A 27,154-nucleotide genomic window follows, 5' to 3' on the forward strand; every position below is an offset into this window, starting at 1 on the left:
GCTAGGAAGGGGAATTGGGGGGGGGATGGTAGGAGGAGGGATTTGGTGGGGAGAGGATTTGTGCTAGGAGGGGAAATTTGGGTGGGAGAGAGTGGATTTGTGTTGGGAAAAGTAATTTGAGGGAGTTGTGCTAGAAGGAGGTATTTGATGGGGGATTTGTCCTAGGAGGAGTTTTTTTTCTAGGAGGCAGATGGGGAGAGGATTTGTGCTAGAAGGGGAGATGGGGGTATTTTTGTTAGGAGGGGGGATTGGGAGGGATTTATACTAGGCGTGGGAATGGGGAGGATTTGTGCTAAGCAGGGGGATGGGGGGGGATTTATGTTAGGAGAGGGATATGGGGGGGTATTTGTGTTAGATGGGGGAATTCAAGGGGGAGAGGGTGTGTGTTGGAGGTTGCTGGAGAGGGGAATTAGGGGAATTTGAGCTGGGAAGCAGGACTGGGAGGCAAAGAGTTGTGCGGGGAGGGGGGATTTGTACTGGGAGGAGGGGGAATTTTTGCATTTTTATTTGGGGAGAATTTTGGAATGCAATAGGAATAGGAATAATAGACGCCATAGCTCTCCATAAAGAGTATATGTCACTGCCTATGCTATCACTAGAGATGTTGTTCATCCCTTGTGATAACAATAAACTTGATCCAAACATTTTTAAAGAGGCAGTGTAAATTTTATCAAAATTAATAATAAAATACCAAAAAAGTGCCCCATCCTCCTTTGCTCATGGGCAAATGCAAACATGCTTTTAAGTCCCACAGGCATATGTAAACAGTAATCACACCACACATGTGAGGTATCTCTGCAAACATTAGAATCAGAGCAATAATGCTAGAGTCAGATCTCCTGTTTAACTCTAAACTGGTAACCTGTAAATGCTTTTAAAGCATCACCTGTAGATAATTTAAGATATTGTAGTTTGTCGCCATTCCAGAGGCATGCACAATGTTAGGAATCTATTAACTCAATGTAGCATCATCTTTTATATGTTATTAAAAAGTTGGGTATTACATTGTGTCTGTGTGTACTAAAATTCATTAAAGTGTATTTTATTTCCTGAAAATGTGATTTGATAAACTGCTGCGCAAATATTATGTGACATAAAATTTGCAATAGCCACCATTTTATTCTTCATGATCTTTGCTTTCAGAAAGTTTATGATGTGTGGGGGTGTTAAGTAATTTTCTAGCAAAAAAAATGAATATTTTTACATGTATGTATGTGAGAAATGTCAGAAGTTCCGAGTGGGAAGTGAATAAAGAGGAACTACACTGAATCTGAGCACCACAAACCAAAAGCGCTATTTAATTAATTTTTAATATTTAAAGCAAATGCACTCATCCATCCATTTCTCCATGTTTTATTTTGCTGAGAAATCACTTGGAAAAACACCCCCTAGCATTTCTGCCCATGGCCATCTTGATTAATAGCAGATTATTCATGTATCAAATACTTCCTGGAATCCAGCTGTCCTTAACTCAGGCATACAGGCAGGAAGGTGTGCTTAGTTGAGAAATCCCTTCCTCTCCTCCTGAAGACTCCTGGGATGTATGACATCATTTGTCTAGGCATGGAAACTAGGAAGTAACTAAAGAAATGTAAAAAAAAAAACCAGTTTAAAACAAGAAAGTATGATATACTTTCCTATTTATTTACTAATGCTAGCAGCATAAGTATTCAAAAAAGTCAATAATGATTGAGAGTGTAAAGTTCCACCTTAAATCCTAAGCCGGCCATACATGGAACGAAATTTGGCTAGCTCAGCAGAGACCATCCAAATGTATGGGCATCCTGGTGGTACAGAAGTTTATCTATTGGTTGACTTTAGTACAACCACCCTGTCAGGTTTTTTCTAAATAATCACTGCTGACACCTATATCCAGCAACACTGATTGTGTTCTGATGGCGGGGAATAGCAATGCAGGAAAGATTACTCCACCAACCTAGAATGTGTGGATGGGGTTATCCACACACTTTTTCATTCAACTTGCTGGTATGTATAATGTATAGCCTGTCTTAGTTCTATTCATGCACCAAAGCTTCCACCTCTCCTATTTTGCAAGGCAGACTTCTGGCATTGTTGAGGAGACATTTTAATTCACTGTTGAATTTTGTACTTGTGTTATGCAAATCCTTTTTAGCAATACAAACAGTGCTATATTTGCCACTGTGTGTTTGCAACATGGGAAACTCTTTATCACTTGACATAGCTCCCCCCTCATCTTCCCATATTTCACTCTCCATTAATGTCTGACCCCTGTCTGACTTGTCTCTCAATCCTAGTTTAAATACTGCTCCATAAACAGCAAACCCCCATCCATTTAGGTGCAAACCATCTTTAGTATATAGGTTGCTCCCCACTAAAAAGTCAGCCCAGTGCTCTAGAAACCCACATCCTTCCCTCTTAGGTCTCCAACTATGTTTTCAGTTATCTAAGCTCCCCTGCCTTTCTTGTGTTGCGCATGGCACAGGCAATATTCCACAAAAGTATAACCTTGGAGGTCTTTCCCTTCAACCTGGAACCTAGTTCTTTAATTTAAGTCTTAAGGATCCCCCATATTTCATATATTCTGTCATTGGTCCCAACATGAACCGGCAGCTGGGTCAAGTCCATCCCCTCCCAGTAATTTATTTTCTCTGCTCCCTGCAAAGGTTCTTTTACATCAGATCCTGATCTGGTGAATCCTTTTTACCCTACTATTGCATAACTTTGGTATGTACCCTTGCAAGTATTTCCATGTAACAAGCATATTAAGACTAGTTAAGAGGTCAGACCTTAGAAACCAAGCTTATTACAAACATTTCTGGGTTTATCATGACAATACCCCTTTTTACTTCTTGAGTTGTGTGCAAATGCACAATGATGATGGATTGATGGACACAACATTTGTGGATTTGATTGAGAAGAAATAATATTCTACTAAGAGATCCTTCTTATGTCAGTCCTATTATGTGATACTGCCATATCCTAACGTGTTACATTTACCATCTAATATGTCTTAACTACAGATTTATTTTTGTATAGAGTTTTATTGTTTATAGTGGGAGCCTAAAGATTGTCAGTTTCTCCACTGAAACACAGTAAATACATACAGCAAATATTATTAAGCAAGTGCCTATTCTAAAACAAATCACAAAATCCAAATAAATTAAATACATTAAATCTTAATGTCTTAGTTAACAATCTTTAATTGCAAAGTTTCATTTTTTTTAAATAAAATAAATAATACAATTTAGATTCCAAGTGTGTATGTAAATGAGCTTTTAACAAAAACAATTAATTAACATAAAATTAACTGTAAACCCTGAAAAAAATGCAAAACACACCTTAAAAAATGTTTTTAAGGGCTAGAGAAGGGAAGTTTAATGTCAGTTGTACTTTATTAGCACATCAAAAGCACAAGGCGTAACAAATTTCCATTTTTTATTTTTTTCAAGTACCAGAGGTTCCAAAGATATCCAGATCTAGATTTAAAGAAAAAGTCCCACTGTTAGAGTACAATGTCAGGGGTGATTCCTTCATCAACCTCACTTCTATGGATGGAGGATCTGTTTGTTTGTTTGTTTGTTTGTTTGTTTGTTTTTAATTCAGCTGGATGAGCAAAAAAAAACTAAACACCCATCTATGGGCAACTTTATTTTAAAGACAAGAAAAATCTGTATATTTCAAAAAGATTTATTTTTTAATAAAAAAAAATGATTACACAGAAGAGAAAGGATGGGCTGGAGTGTGTTGAAACCACCCTGCCTCTTGTATACGGAAATCCAAGCAAAAGGACCCAGTAAAAGAAGAAGGCATAGGCCTCATGCATACTGGATGTTTCTCTATTTCTCCTAGGTGCCTTTCCGCCTGGCAGCAGCATTTTGGGAGAAAAAACTCTTGATGCTTGTAAACGCATTTAACAAGTTTACACATGTTTAACCGAGTTTAGCCACATGAAGCATAAGGCATTAATTCATTTCATTGGCCATAATAATTTATTCTGGCCATTGAATTGAATAAATTCTCAAGCACTAAACATGCCTAGCGCTAACACATGTTTAGACGCATTTACATGCTTTCACATAGTGATGGGCTGAACACCCCCCTGTTCAACGAAAGTTCAACAGCAAACTTCAAAGAGGGACAATTTACTGAGTGGTATCTTACTACTGCATGTGGTAAGATACCACTCAGTTACTAAAATACTGTATGAGTATATTATTGTCATGCAAAATTATTAAGTATTATTAAGTCATGCGGTATTTTAGTAGTGAAACATTCATTCATGTTTCAGCTGTCAGTGGGGTTCCTGCTGACAGCTGAATGTCAAAAGCATTGTTGGCATTGCCTGACAATTAAAAAAAACACAGCATAGGGTCCCCCCTCCCATCCATACAAAGCCATTCGTGTCTGGTATGGATTTTGAGGGGAGCCCCCATTCCAAATTTAAAAAAAATGCCAGACCCTCTTTACCCTCAACATGAGGAGGTGATTTGGGGCAGGGGGGCTCCCCCTCAAAGCACCTTGTCCCCATATTGATAGGGACAAGGTCCTCTTCCCCACAACTCTGGTCAGTGGTTGTAGAGGTCTGCAGGCTAGGGGCTTATCGGAATCTGGAAGCTCCCTTTAACAAGGGGCCCCCATATCCTGGCCCCCCATGTGAATGAGTATGGGGTACATAGTACCACTACCCATTCACAAAAAAAATTGCAGTGTAAAAAAAGACAGGAGAATGTCTTTGACAAGTCCTTTATTAAAAATAAACAAAATATCCCCCAAAGTAGATCCAACGTCAATCATGATGCCCGCCACCACCACCAACCTGAAAAAAGAAAAAAAATCCGCTCCGTCCTTGATGTTGGCTCCCGCAGTCTGATAGCTGCACCGCAATGACATTTCTTAAATAGTGTGATGACGTCATAAGGGGGTGGGATTTGTAAACGCAATAACTTTCACGTAAACCAATTAATTTACATGTATTGGGATTTTTTTAGCAAAGACATGTAGCAAAATTCATTTTGGCCTAAATTTATGCCGAAATATGATTTTTTTTTAATTTTTTACTGGACATGTTTAATAGAACAAAGTTAAAATTATTTTTTTTTTCTCAAAATTGTTGGACTTTTCTTAATATAAAAAATTAAAAACACACAGGCGATCAAATACCACCGAAAGAAAGCTCAATTCGTGGGAAAAAAAGGACATAAATTTCATTTGGGTGCAGCGTTGCATGACCACTCAATTGTCAGTTAAAGTAATTCAGCAACGTAATGCCAAAAATGGCTTGGTCAGGAAGGGGAGTAAATTCTCTGAAGGGCAAGTGGTTAAATACCACTTTTTTGTGTGAAAAAAAAATTATAAAAATTTCATAGGGGTGCAATGTTGTATGACCGCGCAATTGTCATTCAAAGTGTGAGAGTGCTGAAAGCTGAAAATTGGCCTGGACAGGAGGAGGGTAAAAATGCCCAGCAAGCAAGTGGTTAAAAACAGGAAAAAAAATGCCAGATGCCCTTAGGAGCAGCTGAGAAAATGTCTAGTGTGCATGAGGCCTTATAATTATTACAAACTTGCAGGGCTGGAAACATTGTTGCTATCTGACACTTCTGAATGTGTTGCATAGCAGTGTGATTGCATTGGATTATGTCAGGATTTAGAGTGACACTGTAAAAGTACCAGTAGCTGCTGCAGTCTTTTACAGATAGATAACCCCCAAACCAGAAAAATGTCCATATACAGAACAGAAATCAAAGGAAGAGATTCTTGTGCTCACTGAAAACAGTGTAATAGTGATTTTAGAGACAAAAGCTGGCCATATACTAGTAGAATTTTGTTTGAAATTTTTCATTTGAAAACATTCATTGTTTTTCTAATCATTGGTAGGTTCAAAGTAACATTTCATCCGCAGTGATGAGAAAATTCAAAGGAGCAGAATGGAAACTTTTCCTTGAATGAACATTGAGTTCTAACAGTGAATGTGGTTTTCATTACGGAATGTCTATTCATTTGAAAATTGAAAGTTACAAGCCAACAACAGGTTTTGAAGTAAGAATTTTGAAACAAATGTTAATTTTAAAATCTACTAGTCTATGGCTAGTTAAAACACATAATAGCCTAGCATGAACTAATCTGCAGAGTAAAGACTAGAAATGTGTCAAACTAAACAGCTTTTGTGTCTATACCTGTTGGAGATGTAACAAGGAAAATCATAAAAGCATAAACGGGATTCACTGCAGGAAAAATGCTAATAGAATATACAGCCGACTCCCCAAAAATAGGGGTGGTGTCCTCAGAACCAAAATCACATAGACCAAAAATATCGATATATGAGCTAGAAACTCACATTAAGAAGTCCCAACAGAGAACCAATCTGCGGCTTGAACAAAATATCAAAATTTTATTAAGAGTATCAAAATGTCAATAGTAGCTAATATCCCTACCCTACACAATAAAAACCAAATGACAACGCTGTCATACACATCAAAAACACTGCTCGGGCTCACAGAAATATCAGCCACACACACTGAGACATGTACTTAACACCTTCCCACCCAGCCTATAGCAGATTGATGGCCGGGCGGGACACGCGCCATTGTGACTCGGTGTCATCTGACATCCTGTTAAATGCAGTGGTGCGATCTGTCACCAGCTGTGTCCACGGGACACAGCCAATGACATATCACTACACTGACCCGTTGCCAGCGTCATGTGACTGCTGTGACCAATCACAGCAGATCACATATCACATGTCAGTTGTATACAATGGATGGCTTCCTGCTTTGCCATTCATTGTATACAATTATGTTGTTTGCTGTGATTGGTCAAGGCAGTCCCATAATACAGACAGGGCCAATCAAAGCCCAACTGTATCATTTGATCAGCTTTGCCCAATCACAGCAAATCACTACAAAAGACTGAATGAATCATTCATTCATTCAATAGCAGTGATTGCAAATATCAATTAAATACATTGGTATTAGCAATCATATTGTGTTAAAAAAAATACCAATCACTTGCCCAGAGTAGTTCAATGTTACTATGGTAACATTGTAATGCTTTGGTCACAGTGTGCTGAAAAATAAAATAGTAAAAAAATAAAAAATGTAATAAAAAAATTTAAAAAATAATAGAAACATTTGAAAAAAAACAAAAATTCAATTATTATTATATTCACCAAAGAAATGTAGCAGAACACATTTTGACTTAAATTTATGAAGAAATTTTATTTATTTTCAAAACTGTATAAAAGAAACGAAGAAAAGTGCGTTTTTTTTTTTTTTCAAACGTTTCAGGTGTATTTTGTTTTATTTAGCAAAAAATAAAAACTCAGTGGTGATTAAATACCACCAAAAGAAAGCTCTATTTGTGTGAAAAAAATTATAAAATTTTCATGTGGATACAGTGTTGCATGACCGCACAATTGTCATTCAAAGTGCGATAGCACTGAAAGCTGAAAATTGGCCTGGGCAGGAAGGCGGTATAAGTGCTCGGTATTGAAGTGGTAATAATGCAGCAATGGAAGACAATATGTATGATTGATGGTGTATACTGTGTAACTTTTTTAGTCAATGCATTTTTTAATCACACTTACTTACCACAGATTTCAAGCTAGCATTTCCCATGTTATTTCTTTGTAGCCATGATGAAGGGTGATTAACTAAGCCCATAAAACATGCCATCTTTTCACAGTATGATATGTATTATCTTTCTGACCAATGGCTATTTTCCCTATAAGAGCTGCACAATAACTTACTGTTTCTTCTACATTCAGTCCTAATTATAAACACCTATTGCACCAAAATGATCCAGAGCTGCACTCTCCATTTTCAGCAATAACAGCCATCAATCTACCAAAAACTAAAAAATACAGAACGAGAAAACGAAGTCTGGGGAAATCACAGTCAAAGTTAATTTGTATTTTTGATAAATATGGTTGTACGCATTTTTACAATTATTTCAAATAGTTTTCCATTTGGTTGGATCCAACAATTATAGTAGTGTGGTTACACAATAAAGATACAAAATTTTACAATTTTGAGAAAAATGATTCCACAATAGCAACCCCAGCTACATCTGTCTCCTGGTCCTCTGCCCATACAGGGTTTACATCACCTTGTAGCACTGTGTTGCTGATAGCATCCTCATGATTAAGGCTCAAAATGTTAAGAGCAAATTACTATGAATGTATGAAACAATTTGCACTTAATGTTTCAGTCATATCTATGAAAAATATGACTTAAATATGGTTTTATTAATAATACATATTTTAATTAAACGGGTAGAGGTGCATCTAGCAGGAAAAATTGAATCTTCACTCGATTTCACATACTGGTGTGATTCATGGGCAGTAAATATGCAAAGCTTTATGCCCATAAGGCAATCAAACTGCAAAGCTGATATGCATGTTTTTATCTAAAAGAAGGAAGTCGAGCAATGCACAAAGACATAATAAAAAGCTGCCGGGATTTTAAAAAATCAAACTAATGAATCTCTTTTAGCTAATACAGATCTGTGTCACAGGAAATCATTAGAACAATAAACACAATGGCCTAATAATTATTCATTGTTATCTCCATAAATGTAATTTCACAAACTAGCAATGCAGGTGGAGAAGTTATTACTTAGATGGAAAACTGATATTATGGAAAATTTAAATACATGCATAATAGAGAGCAAAGTACATAATTACTATCAATGTGCTCAAGGACTGAAAAAGGAAAACCATGAAAACTGAAACGCATTTTAATGATATGTTATAAACTGCCTAGAAAAAAAGATACAGTCAAAAGTGCATAGGAAATATTAAAAGATGCAGCTCACAAGCAAAATATATTGTCATTTTTAACAAATATAAATAGCAATGTGCAATAAAGTATAGCAAACAGTCAGAAATCATTTGTGATTGGTTAACAACAAACTGCTAAATGTTAATTGGCTGTCACGTGTTATTGTTTGCCATTGTTTTTCATTTTTGCTTTTCACATTATTACAGTTTAAGTTCAATTTTGCACTCCAAAATTTTACCTTTGCTTTTCTTTTTTGACTACTACAATTATGCTCAAAAGTTTGCATACCCTGGTAGAAATTGCAAAATTTTGGCACTGATTTTGAAATTATGGCTGAGCATGTCAAAAAATATCTTTTAATTAAGTATAGTGATCATATGAAGCCATTTATTATCACATACAGTAGTTGTTTGGCTCCTTTCAAATCATAATGATAGCAGAAAACACCCAAATGGCCCTGATCAAAAGTTTACATACCCTGGAATGTTTGGCCTTGGTACAGACACACAAGGTGACACACACAGGTTAAAATGGCACTTAAAAGTTAATTTCCCACATCTGTGGCTTTTTAACTTGCAATTAGTGTCTGTGTATAGATACGGTCAATCAGTTTGTTAGCTCTCACATGGATGCACTAAGTCGATACTGAGCCATGGGGAGCAGAAAAGAACTGTCAAAATAACTGCATAACAAGGTAATGGAACTTTCTGAAGATGGAAAATGATTTAAAAAAAGATATTCATAGCCTTGAATATGCCAGTCAGTATTGTTCAATCACTTATTAAGGAGTGGAACATTTGGGAACCTCTTGATATCAAGTCAAAGTCAGGTAGGGGCCCCCGGGCAATAAGGGATCATGGGGGTGGAGGTGGGGTTGGGAGGAGCCTGAGCATGGCGGCTGTGGGGAGCGTGCGGCAATAGCTCCCTGCTAAGTGCCGCTACTCGACCTCCTTAGTGACCATCTGGAGCAGGACTCGGGGATCTGACTCACCGGAGTCTGTCGGACGGTGGAGGAGAGAGAGCCGGAGATGGGACCAGGGCGGAGGTGGCAGTGACGCGCTGGTCCGTCCGGCGCCTTACGGGGGAGAGATCCAGGAGGCTGAGGGGTGAGGTGACGTGGTGGGAGCACGTGACCAGCCCCAGAGGATCTCTGGGAGAAGGAAGAAACCGGCCGGCGTCCCGATGTAAGAGGGAGCCGCCGGCTTACATATGTTCAAACCCCCCGGCCAGCTGATCGATCCTGGGTCTGAGTGACCCAATAGAGTGAAGAGAGCTACCCTATTTTCTTGTGAAGATCTTGGACAAAGGGCAGGAGGAGAGAAGTGAAACCCAGAGGAATCCCCCCTTGGACTGAGATGCTGCGAAAGCCCTACACCTTCAGCTCGGAGCCACTGCTTGGAGAAGAAGGGTGAGTGAGAGCTGTTGGGGGCTTATCGTATGGGGGAACCCCGAGTGATATGGGAAATCTAGGGGTGAAGGAGAGGAGGGGAGGATTCCCTGGGCTAAGAAAGAGAAGATGAGAAGAGCTCCAGGTGTCCTAGGAGAGTAAAAATATAAGGGAAATCAGCAGGTTTTGTCTGGTGTACAAATTAAAGGACTGATATAATTTCATCTTGAGAATAAGAGAAGAAATCAGAGATTTAGAGGAAATGAAGAACAAAGGTCCTAAGGGAACAGGGCCCAAAGGGTCTCAAACAGGTACGATAAAGAAATTTACATCGCAAGGAAATATTACGCCAGAAAGGGCCCAAGGCGCAAGAGCAAAAGGGGAAATGGACATTTCTCTGGAAAATAGTCCTAGACTATCAATGGGTATGAATAGTAGCTGTAGCCACCTAACAACAGAGGGCTTGGAAAAAAAAGAATTAGACGGTGAACTACAAGCACCAAATAAAAAGGAGATGATAGAAATGTTTCAAAATTTGGAAAAAATGATAAAACACGAAATGACAGTTGTGCGGAATGATTTAGGACACCTGCTATCGAGAGTGGAAGAAACAGAGGAAAAAGTTAAAAACCAGGCCCAAACCATAGATAATCTAGAGAAAAAAATAACTTACTTGGAGAATACCCAGAAAAAATTGCTCTATAGGATGGAAGTTCAAGAAAATAAAGAAAGAAGATGTAACCTTAGAGTTCGAGGAATTCCAGAGCAAGTAAAAGGGGAATCACTATATGACCTAGTTGTAAAAATTCTAAACTCCATATGAGACAGACCTGAAACAGACGGGATTAAACTGGATGGAGTGTTTAAAATAGGAAAATTTAATCAAGCTGCGGAGAAGGAAAGATCAAGAGATACAGTGGTCCAGTTCCAAAAATTTGGGGTCAAAGATGAGATATGGAGGAAGATTAAAGGAAGATCATTAATTAAGTATGGAGACTTAAATATCCAAATTTATGCGGACCTAACACCAGAGACCCTATGGAGAAGGAGATCCCTGAGACCCTTGTTGGAACAAATGAGAAAACAGAACGTCCAGTATAGATGGGGTACCCCAGCTTGTTTAATTGGCTGGAAAAATGGCGTAACAGCATATTTGAGATACCCGGAGGAACTGAGGGATTTCTGTGACGGACTGAAACTGCAAAGAATGGCGATAGTGGGGTGGGAAGAAGAAGAAAAAGAAAGAAGGGAAACAGAAGATACAAGAAAAGAGGACTGGCAGCGGGTCGGGGGGAGGGGAGGCCCGGGGGTGGGGAGAGAGGGGAGGGAAAATTGAGAAAAATATTTATTTATTTTTATTTTTTTTCCTCTCTTCTATCTCTCTCGACCCCCCAGGCCCCACCTTTGATGAAATGGTAATCCCTCGGGAGATTCGGTTGAGGGGGGAAGTAAAGATTTTTTGTATTCTCCTGTGGATAGAGAGAGGGGATCTGGGGAGGTCGAAGGAGAGGCTAGCCGGCCATGGGTGGAGCTTACGCCCAAAGCATTAAATCAGTGGTGGAAATAGATCCACAAATGATTTATAGGCAGTATTCAAGCCTAAAAATGGGTAGGGGGAAAAAAAAGAACGAGGGATGGGGGGAGGGGGGGGTGGGAGTTGGGTTGGAGGGAGGGAGGGGAGGAGGTATTGGGTTAACACTCTGCATGACAGTAGGGATAAAGAGGAAGAGGCAATTTGGAAGAGCGATGGAGCAAACTGGGAAGGATGGAAGAAATACAGTTTATAACCTATAATGTGAACGGGTTGAGTTGTCCAGGGAAGAGATTTAAGTTGTTTAAGGAGTTACATCATAGGGCAACGTCAGTGGTATTTTTACAGGAGACGCACTTTGAGGTAGAGGCAAATGTGAAATTGAAATCTAAATACTATCCAATATGGTATTACGCAGACTCTCCAATTAAAAGAGCAAAAGGGGTTGCAATAGGTTTGGCAAAGAATATGAGATTTGAGCTAGAGGACAGAAGAACCGACCCGGAGGGGAGATTTTTATTCTTAAAAGGTAAACTTCAGGGGATTGAGTGTACTTTAGCCAATATATACTGCCCTAATAAAAACCCGGAGATGTATATGAAGGGTCTGTTGAAAAAATTAATGGAATTTAAAAAAGGGCGTTTGATAGTTGCAGGAGACTTAAATTTCTGTATGGACCCACAAAAGGATAATACCTCTTCTGTGCAAAGAGAGGGGAGTAGGTCTCTGAGAGCTTTGAAAAAAGTGATGCATGAGTATCAACTAGTGGACATCTGGAGAATAATGCACATGAAAGACAGAGACTATACCTTCTTCTCTAATGCACACGAGACATACTCGAGATTAGATTACATCTTAATAGACCATCAACTTATAGAACATCTGGTTAAAATTGACATAGAGACAAGAACGTTCTCGGATCATGCCCCGGTCGTAATGAAAATGGGATGGGGAAGAAGGTGGACTGGAGGATTAGGGTGGAGGTTAAATGAGGCTCTTCTTCTGGATGAGGATTTAGTTCAGAAAATCGTGAAAGAGATTAAGGTATATTTTAAGGAGAACGAAACAGAGGATATATCGATAGCTACAATTTGGGAAAGTCACAAGGTATTTATAAGAGGAATCTTGATTGCGGCAGAAGCAAGGAAGAAAAAAGAAAGAAGAGAGAGGGTCAGTTTGCTTCTAAAAGAAATACTGGACCTGGAGCAGATCCATAAGAAGAAAATAACAAAAGATACAAGACAGAAGTTATTGGATAAAAAAAATGAGCTAGAGAGGTTGATGGATGAGGAGAAGAGAAGAGTATACAACAGGGTTTTAAATGAGAGATATAGATGGGGAGATAGACCAGGAAAATATCTAATGAGAGCTTTGAACAAAAAGAAAAATAGGAACTATATAGAAAAGATAAAAAGTCCTAAGGGGGAGTTGGCCCACTCAACTAAAGAGATTATTAAAGTGTTTACGGAGTATTACAGAAAGCTATATAATATTAGTCCCCAAGGTTCTCTAAAAGAAGCTCAAGAGGGAATCAATGAAAAAAAGATGATATATTTAAAAGACGCGGGATTACTAAAACTAAGTGAAGCACAGTTGAACTCCTTGGATGTGGAAATTTCCCAGGAAGAAATTAAAACAGCATTAATAAGCACAGGGGGGGGGGGGGAAAGCCCAGGCCCGGATGGCTATACAGTTAAGTACTATAAGAAATTTAGTGAAGTGCTGTTACCCAAGCTGGAGAAGTATATGAATGCTCTGGGAGGTGGGATGGAAGTGAGGAGAGAATCTTTACAGGCCCATGTAGTACTTATTCACAAGGAGGTAAAAGACCCATCTCAGTGCTCCAGCTATAGACCTATTTCATTATTGAACACAGATACCAAACTGTATGCAAAGGTTTTAGCAAACAGGTTGAAAGATCTAATGCCTGAATGGATCCATGGTGATCAGGTGGGCTTCGTACCAGGGAGAGAGGGTAGAGATAACGGCTTGAGAATCCTGATGCTTATTCAGAAAAGTATAAAAGGGAAAGCCCTGGTGGTGCTCTTGTCAATTGATGCAGAGAAGGCATATGATAGAGTGGACTGGGGCTTTATGATGGACAACTTAAAAGTGCTGGGGATAGGTGATAGAATGCGTGAGTGGATAAGTAAATTATATAGGGAGCCTACTGCAATCATCACGGTAAATGGGGAGAAATCAGAACTCATTGGAATGTCTAATGGAACAAGACAGGGCTGCCCACTGTCCCCTTTACTATATGTGTTGTCACTCGAACCTCTGTTGTCAATAATAAGGAATAGTGGAGCGGTAAAGGGAATTCAGATAGAAACTATAGAACATAAAGTAGCGGCCTTTGCGGACGACTTATTGTTCTATGTGGGGAATCCCCGAATAACTCTCCCAAATATAATGAAGATTCTGAAGGAGTACGGTGAACTATCAAATTTAAAAATTAATCCAACGAAAACAGAGATCTTGAATATTAATATATCAAAGAATGAAAAAGAAAAACTACAAAAAGAATTCCCCTTTATATGGAGAGAAAAAGAGATAAAATATCTAGGAATAAAACTCACTGCCTCATCTAAGCATTTGTATAGATTAAACTATATTTCTTTGATAAACGAGATCAGGGAAGATTTAAAAACACTAGAAGGAGGAAACCCATCCTGGATAGGACGTATAAACCTAGTCAAAATGGTAATTATGCCTAAAATATTGTATAGATTTCAAATGGTACCAATTAAAATTCCAGAGGCCTTCTTTAAGACAATAAAAAAAATGTTAACAAGATACATATGGAAGAATAAAAAACCTAGAATAGCATATGAAACATTGAGTAGGACTAAAGAGAAAGGGGGATTGGGTCTACCAGATGTCAAGAGATATTATAAAGCAGTGGTCTTAGCAAGAATATATGACTGGACATTTAACCATAAGGGGAAAAGTTGGGTAACAATTGAAAATGATCTTAGTGGAATTAGATTGAGTCAGATGATATGGGTTCCAGCACAGTTTAGAGGAATTAAAGAAAGCACAAGTATTTACACTTTAAATGTTTTAAGGGTATGGGACAACTTACACAAAAACATGAAATGGGAATTTAATTCTATACTAATGCCTCTCACAAACACTGAGTACTGTCCTCCGGGAAAGGATAAGATATCAGGGAGATGGTTTAGAAAGGAGGATACCCAACTGAGAGATGTTCTGGTGGAGGGGGAATTGAGATCACTTAAAGATTTAATAGAGAAGAAGGGAGATATCTTTACTAGAATAGATGAGTGGAAATATCATCAATTGAAATGTTTTATTGGAAATCTCCCGAAACCCGAGATTAAAACAGGAGTGGAATATGTTTGAAAGGCTGTTAGAAACACGAAGGGATGGGAAGCACGGTATTTCAAAAATCTATAGAATACTCACAGAATTAGACACAAACACAAAGTTAATTTTTATAACAAAATGGGAAAGGGATATGGAAGTAGGGTTTGACGAGGACAAACAGAGAAGATGTTTAGATTGATACACGAGAATGTTAGTATGAGAGAGGTTGAGATTAATTATAAGTGTGTGACACGATGGCACATTACACCGAGTGTTGAGCACAAGATGAATTGATAGGCACGGTGTTTCACATATGGTGGGAATGTCCGAAAATCCAGGTTTTTTGGAAGATAATAGTCAAATTGATTGAAAAAATAACTGGAATTGACATAGGGTTAGACCCAACAACGTGCCTCCTACATAATGTGGAGACATCTGTAAATAAATACAAAGACTCAGGTGTATGGTACTTCTTAAATGCGGCGAAAGGGTTGATACCCAAGTTTTGGAAGAAATCTGAGGTACCGAAGGAGGAAGACTGGATTAATGGGAAAGAAAAGAGTTTTTAGAAGGGGTAATGTAGAAATGTTATAAATGTCTATTTATATGTAAATTGTTTCCCTTTGTGGATATTTGTATTAATATGAAAAATGTAATAAATATTTAAATTTAAAAAAAAAAGTCAAAGTCAGGTAGACCAAGAAAGAATTGTTCGGCACACAAAGAAAAACCCACAGGTAACCTCAAGAGATATACAGGCTGCTTTGGAAACATACAGCATGGTTGTTCCAAGAAGCTACAAGAATAAAAATGAGCTGCATGGACAAGTTGCCAGGAAAAAGCCATTACTTTGTCAATGCCACAAAAAAAGTTTGGTTACAATATGCTCAACAACAGTTTGACATGCCAGCTGGCACATCTGGATTGACGAGACCAAAATAGAGCTTTATGGTCACAACCATAAGCACTAAGTTTGAATAGGGGTCAACAAAGCCTATAGCATCCCCACTGTGAAGCATGGTGTTGGTTCACTGATGTTTTGGGTGGTATGCAAACTTTTGAACAGGGGTCATTTCATTTGTTTAATTGTTGCCAGATTTTGTTTTATGATTGTGCCATTCTGTTATGACCGGCAGTTGAAAATAAATCTCATAAGAAAGAAAAGAACCAAGAAACTTTGAAAAAAGTGCGCAGATCCAAGATGAAACAGCAAAATAAAAATGTAGTGAACATTTTATAATGTTGCAAGTGTATTCTATCCACTTGAAGACCCAAGGCAAAGAAAAAATGCATCCTGAAAAATATGGGGAACAAAGTTTCCTGCTCCTCCTCCCCCACTGTAGCTAAGAGGCTGCCACTGCCAGCAAATCCCATCATACCTTGATGAGTACATCAGGAGCAACCTTGCAAGTAAAGCATTTTTTTTTAATAAATGTCTTCCTCTTTGACACTCTTTTAACCATAAACTCCTTCATTCCCTTCCCCTGGTATTATCTTACTGCTGATTTTTTTTATATATCTTTACAACATTGATATTTAACCTCTACAAAATTAATTTATGCTGGTTGTTATTTTATATGCCACACTACATTAATACATACAATTGAAAGGGAAAAAGTTCCCTTTCTTAATTTATAAACAACTTGCCCATGCTCTGTACCAGAATCATCACTTCAGTGTCATCGGTTGATCATCATGGCATCGTAGCAATTCAGCAGCTTACCTGGCATAGTCAGTCAAACTGAATTCCTGCCTCATTTCCATCAGGACTTAAGAGTGGCATGCAGCAGATTGCAGCTTCTGTAGACACAAGGCCCAGTGACAGCAGACTAGCACAGCAGACTACAAGAGCATAGAGGCAAGAGAAAATGGTGTGCAACGAAGTAGAAAAGGGGAAAATGGACTGGTTTGTTTGCTAAGCTTAGAGTTAAAATGTCCATGCCAACTTTTTCAATGGTCTTTTTGACCAATGTTCCTTTACTGGATTAAAAGAAAAATAATCTGATTTGACTAAATGCTTTTTGAGAGATGAGGAACTGTTTTGTACTTCTGATGGAAACCTGGCTAAATAATAGTATGCCAGCTTTTCAACTTAATGGGATGCTACTCTTTTGAGCAGATAGAAATCAGAAGACATTATATTAACATTAACAAAGGTTGGTGCACAAAGTATTCCCTGACTGGTAATCACTGTTCTGAGGCAGTAGAGTATCTAACAGTAAAACGCCAGCTGCATTATTTCCAATAGGAGTTCACAATGGTGCTCATTATTGCTGTTTATTTGCCTCTGAGTGCTAAGGCTAACAAGATGCTAAGGGAGCTGCAAAAGTGGCTAAATGGTTAGCACTTCCACCTGGCAGTACAAGGGTTGATGGCTCAAATTCCAACCATCGCACCACCTGCCTGGAGTTTGCATGTTCTCCTTGTGCCTGCATGCGTTTCCTCCCACACTCCAGAGACATGCTGGTAGGTGAATTGGCTCCTGTCTAAATTGGCCCTAGTATGTATATATAAGAATGTAAGTTAGGGACCTTAGACTGCACACCCCTTGAGGGTTAGGGACTGATGTGAATGTACAATATATATGTAAAGCGCTGCGTAAATTGACAGTGCTATATAAGTACCTGTAATAATAAAATAAATCATAACATTTTCAAAGTTCAAAACAGGCACCCAGAGGCATCCATGTGATTTCAATCATGTCAGTTTGGCAGACTTCTTACCAAAGTTTCATCAATACTTCACTATTGCTGCTTAAGAAGTGAATATGCTTGACCAAATACACTGCTCAAAATAGTTAAAGGAACACTGTTTAATCAGAGTATAGCATCAATTCAATTAAACTCCTGGGATATTGATCTGGTCAGTTAAGTAGCAGAGGGGGTTGTAAATCAGTTTCAGCTGCTTTGGTGTTAATGAAATTAACAACAGGTGCAATAGATGGGCAACAGTGAGATGACCCCCAAAACAGGAATGGTTTTACAGGTGGAGGCCACTGACATTTTTTTCCTACTCATCTTTTATGACTGTTTTGCATTTGGCTAGGGCCAGTGTCCCTACTGGTAGCATGAGGTGATACCTGGACCCTACAAAGGTTGCACAGGCAGTCCAACTCCTCCAGGATGGCACAGAAGGTTTGCTGTGTCTCCCAGCACAGTCTCAAGAGCATGGATGAGATTCCAGGAGACAGGCAGCTACTCTAGGAAATAGAAGGTCCTTAACCCATCAGCAGGACCGGTATCTGCTCCTTTGTGCAAGGAGGAACAGGATGAGCACTGCCAGAGCCCTACAAAATGACCTCCAGGTCTGGTATCTGTTCCAGGCTGTTTGTGGAACATATGATTTAGTGTCTACTCATGGTCTACAAGTGGACATATCCTGTTGGGTATTACAGACTCATTTTTTTTCCTTTTGAATTGGCCAAACCAGACTACATTTTTTTCTAGTGCACTAGTTACCTGATTGTCTAATTGGACTCTAGAGGCTATAGCTCTTCTTACTCATTAATTTATTTCAGGTTTCTTACTGGTTTATTATATTGCTCGTGTATTGAGGTTGACTGGTATTGCAGGTCATTATAATCCATAGGATCCTTTTGTCCTGTTACAGGTGTGTTGGGGTACAGGACATTCTATCTAGTGGGGTCTGGGGTGTGATAGTGGGAAGGTGATTTACCTCAGTTACCTTCTTCCCTTTTTTAGGGGGAGGGGGGTGGTTGGTTGCATGCGGTTGGGGGATCACTGTGGAAGGAGCATTGGGGTACCTTGGGAGGTGCTGACAGGGTGTTTTGTTTTGGGGGGTTGGGGGGATTGTTGAGTAGTGGTTGGGGTTCCTGGGGGTGGTGGGTTGGGTCCCCATTGGGGAGGTGCGGGTACTGTGGGCACACAGGGGACATTTGGGTACAATCGGTGAGTGTCTGTTGTGGGAGGTTCCCTCCATGCTGGGGGTCTTCACGATTGGAAATAATCACCTTGTTCCCTATGCAATGTGTCTTTATCTTGTAGGTTTTTTATGACTAAACATATTTTTGAGGTTAGCCTTTTAGGTGTGTAGCCTAGTTTCTTTGGTTTTTGTATCATATGCTTTAGGTAGCACCCTTCCAGATTGTTCTGGAGGCACCTCACATTGTCTCTAAATTATAGTGGATTCCCCAACTTCTCCCTGTATCCCCCCCCCCCTTTTTTTTCCCTTCTTTTTATAGTATATTTAATAACCAAATATTATGAAGTGATTCAAGTGCTGATCATGGCACATATAAAAAAAAACTACTGATTTCAGAGTGAACCTCGATCAGACACACCTGTCCACTGCAGATTCTTACTTTGAGAACAAGGATCCTTATTATACATTGCTTCTAGGCAACTGAGCAATCCTATTGTGAGGTTTGCAGATGGAAAGAAAACAAAGGAGATTAATGTGGACTTTAGGAAGATTGACACTGCTCCCCTCTTCTCTACAAATATTTGAGGGTGCGCATCTCTAATAGCCTCAACTGGAGCACCAATACAGCTAAAATAGTGAGGTAAGCCTACCAATCCCTTTACTTTTTAAGAAGACTGAGGTGTGCTGGTCTTGATACATCAGTACTCAGCTCGGTTTGTAGGTGTGTGGTAAATAGCATACGTACTTCTTCCATTACCGTTTGTTGTAGATAAACAGATACTGCATCAGGTGGTAAATATTACCCAAAAGATTATTTGCAACAGTTTGCCCATCATCAATAATATTCACTATAGCATGCATGGGAATATGGTCCTCAGTATTACACAGCATCAGGGATTGAACCACCTAGCCAAGGAAAAACTTTTTCCTTGATAAAATATTGCAAGACGCATCCTGCAGCATTTTTATGTGTAAATGCTGCTCTTACTGAACAAATTGGTGTTAATTATTATTACTATTGTTCAAACGTTTTACCTTTTATACTTACGTTTAAATACTTGTCTGTTGTATATTGGGCCCTGAGTATCTTATATTTTTTTCTAACATGTTGTAGAATAACTATAAAAACATCTTTATTATAAATAGGAAACATTATATAAAAAAGGTAATTTTTTTGTATAGTAATATTACTTGTTTTAAAACAAGTAATATTGTGCAATTTTGGTGGAAGGAAAGAAAATTGCTCAATTCCCTCATCAACACAGTGTTGATGGGGGAATCTTTCCCACAGTGCTATTGTGTTCTGAGAGCACAGTGCAGGGAGCCTTCCCTGCAAGCAGAACTCGATGCCGATGGCACTAATCGTTTGGGAAAAAAACAACAGGCTTGTTGTACACAAGCTGATTGACAGATCAACTTGTGTACAACCAGGGTGTCAATACATAAAATGAAACTGGACTGGTCCCTGCTGAACTGGCCAGATTTCAATCCATGTATGGCCAGCTTAGCACTAGTCAAAATAGAAAAAAAATAATGTGTTTGTTTTGTTATATATTATCTATATATCATAAAAAAATAAAATAAATTTCTGGACACGTTTTGGGGTCAACCCTTCCTCTTCTAAGTTCCAAGCAGTACTGACACAAAACAAAAGGTTTAGCAAGATGGTAACAAGAAATCTCTGGAAAAAAAGATACAAGCAAACACACATGGAGGGGTTAATAAATGTACAAAAAGCAGTCAAATAAGTGGTAGAGAAGGGGGCTGTGGAATGTGAGGGAGGGAGAAGAGCCACAGATGTGAGAACGGTCATAACACTATTTGGTAGTGATTTAGAAAACTGAGGTCTATATTGTGCACTTGCAGGGCATCCAGTATGACCCTGTGCCTGTGGGCTTCCTCCAGTCAAACCTGTCCTTAATTTATACATTGCTCTAAATGCTCCAACTTGGAGACTCTCAAAAATATAGAGTTAGGACCACAGTACACAAAGGAATAAACACTGCAGATTCCACATATATTTCCAAATGCTTGCAGCTAAAATCTCTGTTTGTAATAAGAATTGTAAAACAGGGTAATTTTGTTGTGTTTTTTTTGCAGGCTAGCTGGTAAATTTGTTTCAATTTGTATCCAATTAGGCAGGTCCTTGCACTACATAGTTGAAGCTATATCCAAATGAGAAAAATTGTATAATGTGTGGCCAGCCTTGTCTTCTCTTAGCCTTACTTAGTGTGGCTGAATTAAAGTCTAGGGCAGCCCATAAATGACCCCCCATCAACACAGTCAATGTTGATGGAATGCCGATGGATTGACTTGGGTACAAATTTCAATCCATGTAGGGTTTTGGTTTTTCTTGATACAGTATGAATTGTCAGCTGTTAGGCCTTTTATAGAGAGGTGTGTGCCTTTCCAAATCATGTCCAATCAATTTAATTTACCACAGGTGGACTCCAATCAAGGTGTAGAAACATCTCAACAACGATCAAGAGAAATGTAAGGCACCCGAGCTAAATTTCAAGTTTTTTGTTGCAAATGCTCTGAATATTTATGCCAAGGTCATAATTAAGTTTTTCCATTTTCATACATTTTTGAATGTTTCTAAAATCCTGTTTTCACTTTGTCATAATGGGGTACTGAGTGTAGATTAATGAGAAAAAAAAATAAAATGAAACAACTGTAGTACCAGGTTGCATTATTAAAAAATTGGAAAAAAGTGCAGGGGGTCTGAATACTTTATGAATGCACTATATATCATTACACTATGTGGCAATAATTTATGTAATTTGTCTATTGTTCCATATGCACAAGCACTATTGAGTTTACTGATATCTGGTAAATCACTTTTTTATTTTTTGTTTAAATATTATCCATTTTCCACCATTAAGTACTTTGTTTCCGCTCCCTTTTTTGGTTGTATGTGGTTGCTTACTGTACACATCTGGACACATTTTGTGGGGTTTGTAGGTAATCACTCAGATGCATCTGTCCCCAACTATCTCTAAGACCAAGGACTGAATGATCAAAGATCATTGATCGCTCATTTCTCGGTCTTCAGTGAGTTGAAAGCTGGTGATTGTCAGTCAGCATCTCTCTGCTCTGCCCCTCCAGTGCGCACTGGAATGCCAGGCTATTGAGGGAGCAGCTGGCTCAGGCTCTCAGCAACTTACTGAGAGGCTGAGCCAGCTAGTAGTCCAGACATCTGGGTTTTTTCTGACTTTAAATTTGGGATCTCTCCAGAGCCTGGACCGGCTCAGTGATGTCAGCCAACAGCAGACTTTAGACCTCATAGGAGTGCAAAACTAAGTCCATAGGAGAAGTAGGGCCAAAAGAGCTTTGGCCCTACTTCTTCTTTAACAAAAGTTTTCGGAATACTCAGGAAAGAAAAACCTTTGAATTACAAATCATAATTCTGCTGTTTCTACAGAGGAAGCGAAAGTGAACTGTGCATGTGTGGGTTTTGAATAAAGGAGGATGCTTGCTCCTGTGATGCTAGGAGAGAGTACTCAATGTATGGTGTGTCTCTGCTTCTAAGCAGGATTGGGTTTATTGCTCACAATAAGAGTTTTTTTGGCTAGGCTTTGGGGGTGCTGCTCTTGGCGTTAATGTATGTAAGCTATTTTTTCTAAACTGCAGCGTTTTTTTTTTTTTACTTAGCCTTTAAATAGACCAATATATGTGTAAACTTGCTAACCACATTATTTGACATGATTTACATTTTTCATTTAACAAGCCGATGAAAGTTTAAAAAGCAATAAAAACTTGCAATGGCCATTTGTTCTCCATGAAAAGTTCCCAAGTGCATACCTCAGTACTGAATCTCTTTGCATTTAGCCTTTTTTAGGGTGTATTAACACTTGTGGTATTTCTGTCATTAGTTATAACCTTGATGATTTCATTTGTAACTAATTTAAAAATACCATCTTGTAAATTGCAAACTCTATTTTACTTTGTATCTCTGACAGATGAAATCACTCTATCACTATTTTGAGAATCTCTAAAGACCAGGCTTCTTACATTTAGCCTTAGTTTATAGTTTCATTAACATCTGTAGAAAAGAAAGGTTCTCGAATCAGCTCATGAGAGGAGTGGTTCTAGTCTCATATAATTTCTGTACCGTATAGAGACACCATGTGAAAGTTACCTTCAATTGTACAGTAGATTACTGAATTTTTATCATAATAAGAATGTTTTAGCATGTCTGTATGTCATACTCTGGTAGAAATGTAGGATTCAAAAGATGAAATGCTACGGAACATTTCCAACCTGAAGCGCCTCATGCTGCTGGGGTAATCAACTATGATAAAAAAATAAGTCAAACCAACTGATGTCATCCTAATCTGTGCTAATTTATGAAGAAGTTTCAGGTTTAATTGCTAACACCTGGAAGACCCTAAATGCTGCTTCAAAAACTCCCTGTGTCATGCAGCCTTATTGCCTTAATGTATCAAATGTTTGAACAGTGGAATAGGCATAAATATGTAGTATATTGCCAAAAATATTGGGACACCCCTTGAAATCATTGGATTCAGGTGTTACAATCACATCCATGGCCACAGGTGTATATAATCAAGTTCCTAGGCATGCAGACTGCTTCTACAAACATTTGTGAAAGAATGAGTTGCTCTCAGGAGCTCAGTGAATTCAAGTGTGGTACTGTGATAGGTTGCCACCTGTGCAATAAATCCATCCATTAAATTTCCTTGCTACTAAATATTCCACTGTCAACTGTTAGTGGTATTATAACAAAGTGGAAGCAACTGGGAACAACAGCAACTCAGCCAAGAAGTAGTAAGCCACATAAAATGACAGAGCGGGGTTAGCGCATGCTGAAGCGCACAGTGCACAGAAGTCACCACCTGTCTGCAGAGTCAATAGCTAAAGACCTCCAAACTTTATGTGGCCTTCAGATTAGCAGATTACTGCGCACCAGTGCACAAGACAATGTCCTTAAAGACATGGATGAGTGAGTTTAGGGTGGAGGAACTTGACTGGCCTGCACAGAGTCCTGACCTCAACCTGATAGAACACCTTTGGGATGAATTACAGTGGAGACTGCAAGCCAGGCCTTCTCATCTGACATCAGTGCCTGACCTCACAAATGCGCTTCTGGAAGAATGGTAGTACCTTCCCATAGACACACTTCTAAACCTTGTGGACAGCCTTCCCAGAGGAGTTGAAGCTGTTGTAGCTGCAAAGGGTGGGCCAACTCGATATTGAACCCTATGGACTAAGACTGGGATTCCATTAAAGTTTATATGTGTGTAAAGGCAGGCGTCCCAATACTTTGAGCAATATAGTGTATATACTGTGAAAGCGTATGACAGTCACACAATGATTCTGCAAATTCTGCACATTGACATATACATGCAACTTCCATGTATATTTGAAAGTGTGTGCAACTGACACTTTTGTTATTGTCTTTAATTAGAAGCTGGATACATGGATCATCTTAACAGGTTTGAATGGCTTAGTGTTAGGGAATTTCCCTTTCATACTAGTATTATATTTAGCTGTAACCTCTTTTGCCACCTTTTTGTAAGTCTGGAGTTTTCACACATATACATCCTAGGGAGTATATATATATATATATATATATATATATATATATATACTAGAATATCATTGCACCATTCAGAATTCTCTGGATATGGTATATTCAAATATCTGAAAAGTTGTGTAACTAAGACCTCTATTTTAAGTTTTGAATTATGAAAATTTCTATAAGTTGCAATTATTATAAATAAATTGCTATAATCAATAAAGTTCCAACAGCATGAGATGATCCCTTTTTCTGTCTATGTTCTTTTATAGATTGAAAGATTACTGTATTAGCTGCATACCATCTTATTGGAACGTTATTTGCTGATGGAGTAGATGTACGTCCTTTAGCTTATAAAGGAACAACATGAAACCATCTGGTAAGATTTCAGAAATCTGAGACGTAATGTGCATGGAGAAGCACAGTAATGTTGATGTATATGCCAGGGTGGGCTTGCTAGAAGGCTTTACTTAGTACTGGCAAACAATACATGGTGTTAAAATTACCATTGCAATACATGTTAAAGGGAAACTATAGCCTTATCAGTGCTTTTAAAGATATATTTATGAAAGAGGTTAGCCCAATGTAAATACTCATATCCATATGTGTCAATGTTCTAGCCTTGAATAGTTTGTACTTATATACAGTATGTATACATAGGATTAGGCATAGCTGCTCACTACAAGTACAGGTATGATTTTCTGTTTTCCAGTGGTGTACAACAGTTCTGGTTTAAACAAATTACTAAAAAAAGTAATTCTTGCCATCAAATCACATTTCCTTCCAAAAACATATAATTTATCCTGTCTATTGCCTGGATTTGTCTTTGTTCCCACTTGTCATATTCATCTATATCATAGAATCTAACAAACCCTTAAAGCCCAAGAATCAGTATTTTTTTTTTTAAATAGTTCCCAAGCAATAAAAGAACAGCTCTGGCTGCAATACTCATCTCCTGCCTGGCACTGCCCCCTGCATTAATTCCATTCTGCAACAAAATGTCTTCAGTCTACATAATGCTGGCACCGCTCTTTGCATCAATGAGGAATGCCCAACACCCAAACAGGAAGATCTGAAGGAAAAGAGGACTCATCATATGACTTGCCTGAAGACATCTAAAGGGGGAGCCTTAAGTTGGGTTTTAGTTACAAATAAAAAATAGCACCCTTTTCACTTATTAATTCCTGTATGTCCAACAATATTTGCTGAAATTGATATGTCCTTGAAATCCGCCACAAGGCAACAATCCTTTTTATTCATGACTTTATGTTTGTTCATAGCATCAATCAAGACTAAGGCTTCTCAACCATTCATATTTTTACACATTTGTAAAAAGAAAAGTCTATTTTCTCCCATCCATGGAACTCTGTGTGGCTAAGCTCCATCTCCTCAACCAATAAGAACACTTTCACTGCAAACCCCGCCCCTGCATCACCAGCCTGCCACATTTAAGAGAGATGAGTGAGACTCCAGCACTCAATGCAGCTTACTGAATTGGCGGCATGGCTTCTTGGACTCAGATCAGGTATAATCATTGAGGCGCAGAAGGTAAGTTACTAAACACTGACTAGAGATCTCTACTAGCTCTCCACTGGGGTTTATGCTAATCTGTGACTGACTTTTGTACATAGAAATCAGGCTGATGTGTGTTCAACTGGCACTGTTTAAGCCTTGTACATGCAGGCCGAAAATTGGCCGAAATCAGGTGGCTCCTACTGAACCAGCCAACTTTCAGCCCGTGTGTACAGCTGTCTGTTCTACAGAAGCCGTACTACTGTTGAATGGGCATGTTGGAAAACCAGCATCTGACCTGCATCTGATTAGCACTTGAAGCCAATGGCTAAGAGTGCTGATCTGTGTGTTCTGGCGGGGGGTATCAGAATACAATAGCAGGGGGATCATTGCACCAACATCGCTTATGTTGGTACAGTGATCTGTTGGGGTTTTTTGTAAACAAGAAAGTGATGTAATGTATTGCATTGTATTGTATTTTTCAGATGAAAACTGTACTGTAAACTGAAAAGAGTATGATCAGGTATCGTACATTAAAAATGTTTGTGATTGTCCCTTTAAATAAGTTTGGATTAAATCTTTGTACTAACTATCAGATTATCATACAATCGCTTTGACAGCAGAATTTTTTGTATAATTTTCTGATCATGTGTATTAGGCTTAAGCAGAGGTGGACTGACAACTTATGGGGCCCCCGGGCAATAGGGGATCATGGGGCCCCTGTGTCCTTGCCCAAACTCAAAAATGCCTATGAAAAAGGTACCAGGGGCATCTCATGGGGCCCCCTACTGACCCCGGGCCCTCGGGCAGTGCCCAAGTTTCCAAATGGTCAGTCCGTCCCTGGGCTTAAGTGTTATTTCTCTCCAGTGCTTTGTTCCTCTGTTATCAGCATGAGTCGCTTCTGAGACGTTTTCCAGACACATGAGATAGATTTGTGGTGGGGAGGAGGGGGAGGGAGCTCAGCAAGCAACTTATCTATACAGAGCATAGCTCCTGTGTGCTGTGTTAAGGGGAGTGTGTCCCTTTCCTCCAATCAGCTCTCACAGAGCTCTAACTGCAGCTCCCTGCCCCCTCCTCTGTGATACTAACAAGGATTCTAAGGATTTTACCTAAAATCAGCCCTTTTGAAGGGATGTAAAAAAAAGAAGACTGCAGATAAACAAGTAAAACTTATGTAGGAGGATTTGTTTCATCTCTGTGTATCACCTGAGGAT

General features: G+C 38.8%; 1 long non-coding RNA gene across 3 annotated transcripts in view; it reads left to right on the top strand.

Moving 5' to 3' along the window:
* The window catches only part of LOC149459921 (uncharacterized), a 348,229-nt gene extending 322,993 nt beyond the window's left edge, over positions 1 to 25,236 (top strand). For 2 of the 3 annotated variants that reach the window (XR_016313179.1, XR_016313181.1), the window contains one exon: positions 24,701 to 25,236. This is a non-coding gene — a long non-coding RNA (uncharacterized LOC149459921). Of the gene's footprint in view, positions 1 to 21,332; positions 21,383 to 24,700 lie in introns of all 3 variants that reach the window. The other variant, XR_016313180.1, reaches the window with a different exon arrangement.
* The last annotated feature ends 1,918 nt before the right edge of the window (positions 25,237 to 27,154 follow it).

This window comes from Staurois parvus, unplaced genomic scaffold, assembly GCF_062004578.1.
Source record: "Staurois parvus isolate SC_StPar_1 unplaced genomic scaffold, SC_StPar_1.0 ptg000243l, whole genome shotgun sequence".
Taxonomy (NCBI): domain Eukaryota; kingdom Metazoa; phylum Chordata; class Amphibia; order Anura; family Ranidae; genus Staurois; species Staurois parvus.